At 30.4% G+C, this 6,574-nt stretch overlaps 1 non-coding gene across 1 annotated transcript; it reads left to right on the top strand.

Annotated features, from left to right (window-relative positions):
* Nucleotides 1-4,543: 4,543 nt before the first annotated feature.
* On the top strand, nucleotides 4,544-4,623 carry TRNAL-UAG (transfer RNA leucine (anticodon UAG)). The gene has a single exon. It is a non-coding gene; the product is annotated as a tRNA-Leu (tRNA).
* Nucleotides 4,624-6,574: the final 1,951 nt, after the last annotated feature.

Here is a 6,574-nt window from a genome sequence, read left to right as displayed (position 1 = left end):
GCTTTTTTATAAAAATAAAACAATATCATTTATTAAATAAATCCAACATAAAACTAAATTTTTAAAGGCTAAAAGTAAAGATTTATCATCAAATAAATTTTTCAACCAGTATTTATGTTCTCAAAATACATAAAATATATGTCTTACACGATTTACTTTAAGAAATTAACTTTTGCGCCTGATTTACAATGTAGAATGAAGAAGCAGTACAAAATGGCGACTTGAGCGAACTTTAATAATAATTATCTCGCGATGTGTTTTGGCCGTTGTTTGTATTTCCCTCGGTGCTTTGGCATATTTTGGAGGAGAAAATTAATCTTACTTTTATATATTTTAAATATTTGCTTTCTTATAATGAAAAAAGTATTTTTTATGAATTATTAATTACATATACATATAAGTAATATTTATATTTTTATTTCTCTCTTGTAGAGCGGTATATGAGAATCAACATAAACAAAAAAATCGAAACTGCGCAACAACTACGTCTAAATAGCCATATCTAAATTTAATTTAGACAAATAACTTCATACATTTACATACAAATATCTATATAGAAAATATAACAGCAATTATTCTAGAATACAACGTAGGATTTTATTTAATTAGGTTACTGGTTCAATACAGTGACAAGGTTGGGGGCGTCAACCCGCCCGTTGCCATGGTAACGGACAGACGGATCTCCCATTGTCACTATCGTTATATAGCGTTATAGTGTTTCCATATAACGTCGATATTTCGTTATAGCATCTCTAGTTCAATGTAACGTACATATTTTAACCTTTTTGAAGTGTTAATCGTTGGTTGTGTTAATGTTATAATTATTTATTAAATAAAATTGGGGGAAAATATGCGCAAAATTATACAACGATTATTAATTTATAAAATAAAATATGTTTTTTAGAAAAACATAAAAGGAGAGAGTAGATGTTGGCATTTCAAGAATTTATACTAATTCAATTCTTGCTAGCACTTTGAAATTCTTGCTAATTTACGTAGAAATTACGTACGAAAAAACACTAGCATAGTGTAATCTATTCAGTTACTATTCATTCACATAGCCTAATATGTGTTAAAAATTCATGACTTATTAATGTTTATAGTTCATTTCGTTGTTGTTTGTAGTTTTTCTTTGAAATATTTTGAACCTGGTAAGATTCAAGCCTTTCTACGGCTACGGACTTTACCTAAAACCATTATTGTTCGCCGTTACCTACATTAAACATATGATTGTAACAAAAAACGACTTCCACATAGTAAGCAGGGGCTAAACCAACACAAGAAAGTTGGAGAAACTATTGATATGTCACTCTTTAGCTTTGGGATTGAATTCTTACGCAATATGCCAACATCATGAAAGGCTGTCGCACCCCATGTCAAGATAGTCGATAGCGCATTTTGTATTCACTGAACGTATTCAATAACTTAAATGTTATTATATGAACAGTTACTTTCAGAAAAAGAATAGTAACTAGAAATATAATTATTTAGAAGTATTTTAGAGAAATAATTTTTGTTTATTACTTTATTATTATAAATTAATTTTTTAGAAATCAAAGTACACGATAATATTATTAAATTTTCACATTTCTTAAGCTGACATTTTAGTGTTCCAGTTTTACAGCTTCAGCTTCACACTTGAGGAGCGTATAGGATAAGGAAAAGCTGCACTACACTATATATATTATTCTTTTTTGCCGATAAGGCATATAAAATAAATAATATAAAACGTGTAGTTTTATAAAGAAAATATATTATAAAAAAGGAAAGCACAAGAAGTAAAGTAAACACAATAAGAAAGCACAGATGGTAAGATTACGGAAAGATTACAATAGTAATAGTATATCGCCACACATTGTATATCCAAGATATGGATAGGCATGAAAAACTTAGCGTCAAGACACTATTTTTTCCTCGTATTTGGGATATTGTTTGTAGAGCACAACTCATTGTCACATTTTTTTATTACTCACAAATAATAGTAAATATTTTTTATTACTTATCTCTTGTTCTTAAAATTCCATATTTACATAAATGATGAGAGGAAGGCAGGAAGATATTAGAGACACGTTAGTCCGTGCTCTACTTTCTTTATGTTTTCGTTCTATAAATAGAACGTTTCATTAAAGAAATTATGTCCAATATAAGTCGCCTTCGAATAAATTATAAAGTTAAACTAAAAAGTTCTTTAAAATTCTAAACGTTTCATACATTTTTAATGAAGTTCACGAGAATTTGTTGAAGTTTCAGAACTTATCGCCTCTTCGCGATTTTGTTGGAAAATTATTTATAGCAGTTAATTTATATTTAATTTTAAAATATGTTAAATTAATAAATCATTTTATTATGACCATATAAATTTATTCCTACCAATATATTATTATAACTAGCGACTTAGTTTATTTTTAAAAGCTTTTATTATATGATAGCTAAATTATTCAAAATTATTACATAAACTTTAGCCTATGTGTTTTTCTGTTGAATACATTACCTCAAATTTTCAACTGATGCGTGCCATAGTTTTTGAGTGAAAGTGGAATAAACCTCCACTTTTACAAATTGTATACATTTTTAAGAGTTACTTTTTATCCAATTTGTCTATTGAAAAGAAAATGTCAAATATTAATAGATAAAATACAGCGGATTTATAAAAAAAAACGTCGATTCTTGTGTAAACTACCTGATACCAGCAGAACAAATGAAGGGTTTTTCAAATAATTTTCGCTCTTTACGTCCTCGAGCCATGATGATCCTTGAGAATGGAGGGCTAATTTTATAACGAAATTAATAATCGTTTTACAGTTTACACTATAATTATTTTCAGTTATTCTTACGCTTCCACTTTTAACTTGGTTTTTTCTCTTTTAACTTTTTTGTTTTTGGAGATAAATTCAACATTTCCAGTTTTTCTTTTTCGGGAACAGAACCCTTAAGAACCTTTTTCAACTCAAGGTACCTAAACACCCATAGAAAATATTAAAAGTTTCTATAAACAGCCTGAAATTTATGGCTCCACGGTGATTTGAGCTCGCGACAAGCCAAACTTTTACGAGAATTATTTTATACCATTTTTACGAGTAGGTACGAACACCCACAAGTTTTTTAATATTCATCCTTGTAATCAAGGAAATTACGTATTACTAATAATTTGGTGGTCATCGTGACAAAGTGGCACAAGCGTGTAACTGTAGACACTACGCGACAGTTCTGGGTTCGACTCCTGCTCAGGGGAATGAAATATTTGATATTTTTATTTCTTCACTCTGTCAAGGGAGAAATACAAAGCGCGGCGTTTAGTTTCGCCACACAAAAAGCTGATAAATGCATACATAAATAGCTGATAAATGATTATGACATTAATAATAATATTAATTTCATTAATAAATAACGAAATAAGACCAAAATTTATCTTTCCGTAACCAAAAGCATCTGATAACATGGCAAAGGCACGCCGAGACTCATAATTAAAAAGATATTACGCTTCTAACATTTCCTCGCCTTTTGTGCCTAATTTATATCTTCTCAGATAGAATATCCGTTTGTACTTTGTAAACATAACATTTAATTTATTACTGGTATAAAAATGTAAACAGTATCTTTATGTTATTGGGAACTGTCTAATTGTATACGAAAAGGTTATGGGTTCGATATCTCTGCGGGGAATTGCAAAATAAATAAAAAAGGATAAAAATATTTTATGGTTATCCTGGAAAGATTTTCAGTCAAGTACATCAGGCTTATGTTATAAAAAAATATTAAATTATATTGTCAGCGAACCCGAAAAGGTGTGAAATTTTTTAAATAAATCGAATGGTATTAGTCGATAGATTAATTATTAATACAAGGTAATAAACTTGTGTTAATGTTTTGTTTGAAGTTGACTAAACGAAATCAGCTTCACACTTTTTCACATATTAGGGTAGGCAGAGGGAACCTACCGTTGACACTGCGTTGTCCCATTTTAGGCCCAATTTTCGAGACATTTGCTGTTGAGTGACGTAACGGCACTCCTCGAATAGAATTAAACCCATACCATCACACTTACGCTGACGCTGTTCCACTACGCCAGGATGGCCTGAATAAAAAAATATTTTATGGAAATATATAGAAGAACTCACGTAGACCTTTACCCCATTTCGTTTTCTCACAGAATACAGAACGTAATACATTGAAAGTCAATTAAGAGCTGACATGACAGGATCTTAAGCAGAATAATTATCCTGATCCTTTTTGACCTTTCCCCATTCAAACTTGTCCTAATTGGAGAAAATTTTATCTTATCCTGCCACGTCTATAGATGTTCGTGCGTCAACGTCTATAGACGGTAATGGAAGATATCGAAAATGTGTGCGTTGGCGACCTTTAAGGTGGAGAGATGCGCTTTTTGAGGGTACCCATCTCGTATCGACTTGACCCTGCCGCAGGTAGGCCATTCCACAATCGCAGTTCCTTATTATCTTTGCTTAATCATTACGTAAATTTAAAAAATAAACTTATCAAAGTTTATTCCTACTATTCATAGTTATAATAACTTCTGTCATCAGGCAGCGTGGCCGAGCGGTCTAAGGCGCTGGTTTTAGGCACCAGTCCGAAAGGGCGTGGGTTCGAATCCCACCGCTGTCAAATATTTTTTTATTTGTTTATATTAACGTTATATATGCATATTTGAATAGTAAATGCCAAATATCTATAGAAATTGTTTTATTTTATTAATATGATATTTTTCTGATATTTTATTCGGACGACCTTAAACATACATCTAAAAAAATATTTCATATAAACTGCAATCATTTCAAAACGTTAGATTCAACTTATAAAATAAAGCCTCAAATTTTTTTACACAAGAAATATATTGTAAAAATTATTCTAAAGAGGAGTTAATTAAAAAGTTTCAAGCCACAAGTAACTTAATACAAAGTCAAGTTAATTTTTAAGAAAAAACTTTAAAAATTCTTCTTGATTGTGGTAGAATTAAATTTAAAATGTTAATTTGTACAGTTATGTAATTGAAATATCCTACCTAATATCCTACCTACCTTGCGTGAAAAATAAAAGTACGATGTTTTTGTCTACAATTAAATAAGCAATGTCACGGCACTTTGTTAAAACCCGACGTATCGTTCACTTTGCAGTGTTTGCAAATGGTAATCGATAAAACAGTTTCGCATAAAATATATAAAAATCGTTAATACAAAAAAAGATCAAAAAAGAAAAATAAATCTTCTTCTTCGCCTTCGACACTGAACAACTGAACTGACTTAAGTCGGTGAAAAACGTAGAGCAGAGTGACTTTTCTTTAGCAAGCGAACTACGACCAGCAAAAATAACAAATATTCCAAAGAAATGTTTACTAACTAAATAAATAATATTACAACACTTTGAAAAAAATCCACATTTCCTTACCATATTTCAATTTGCCGCTATAGTTCCTCGCGATTACATTATCGACGCCGCAACGATCGTTTTTTATACTTTTATACGAATATATATTTATTTATTCGCCGTAGTACAATATAACTGTGTTTATGGTTATCGATTTTATAGCTCCTATGAGATAACTCGTTGATATGTACTGGAGGATAAGTAATATGTAAATTACTTTTTTTTCTCCATTGTTTTTTTCGAGGTCTGTTAATATATGTAACGATTCTCATATTTTTTTCATATTAAAATGTATAATAACAATCTATGTAATAGGAATATTATATGTATTTTTAAATAAATAATCGTTATATGCAAATATATAAGTAATTTGTGCTTCTCCACGATAGCCTCAAGTCTTTTAATTCAATGTGCAATTTACTTAGATCGCAAGCAAATTTTTACGACATTTTCATTTAACAATATCTATTCATGAGATTTAGTGTCATACTACCGCACACAAAAATATGTACAAAAATCGACTTTATTATATAGTAAAAAGGTTTCTATTCGTTTATTTCTATAAATACTAAATTCGTATCGCATTTTTGGTCACCCATCATGAACACTTTTACTTTTTTGGCACCTCGCGTCAGTTTACATTTTCATTTCCCAAAATGACGTTAAATATTCATAAGTCTATGACTACGGAATGGTTAAAGCGGCGGAAAATTCTACTATTAGGTATGTTTCTATAATCTATTGCTATGCAAATTAGGGGGAGAAGGGGGTCGTGCGAATGAAACGTCAGCTTAGTTTAGGTGTTTTGTATGTAAAATGTCTTCCTTGCTCCTTTGAATGGATTTCCTATGTATGTCAAAGGAAATTGTCACGTTGTTGTTTTATTGAGGCCATGATGGCACAGAAGCACAGCACCTGACTGAAAATGTAATGGTTGTGGGTTCGATATCTACTCGGAAGTATGGATTTCATTCAATTTTAATTCAATTTTTTCATTTGAGATGATTTTAGACGATTTGTGAAAAAATTGAAATCCGCCATTTTTGGATGAACAACAATATTGATTATATGTAATTTCATTATCATCAGAACTGAAGTCGTAATGCATGTTTCAGCTGAATCGAACACTTAGAATTGGGTCAAATCGCTCTTGCAAAATTTCACATAACTAACACATACTAACATGGCATGT

This window comes from Heliconius melpomene, chromosome 10 (genome assembly GCF_056956725.1).
Source record: "Heliconius melpomene rosina isolate 202511_hmr_F chromosome 10, ASM5695672v1, whole genome shotgun sequence".
NCBI lineage: Eukaryota > Metazoa > Arthropoda > Insecta > Lepidoptera > Nymphalidae > Heliconius > Heliconius melpomene.
The sequence above is the reverse complement of the archived record's forward strand: the minus strand, read 5'-3'. Positions and strand labels throughout refer to the sequence as shown.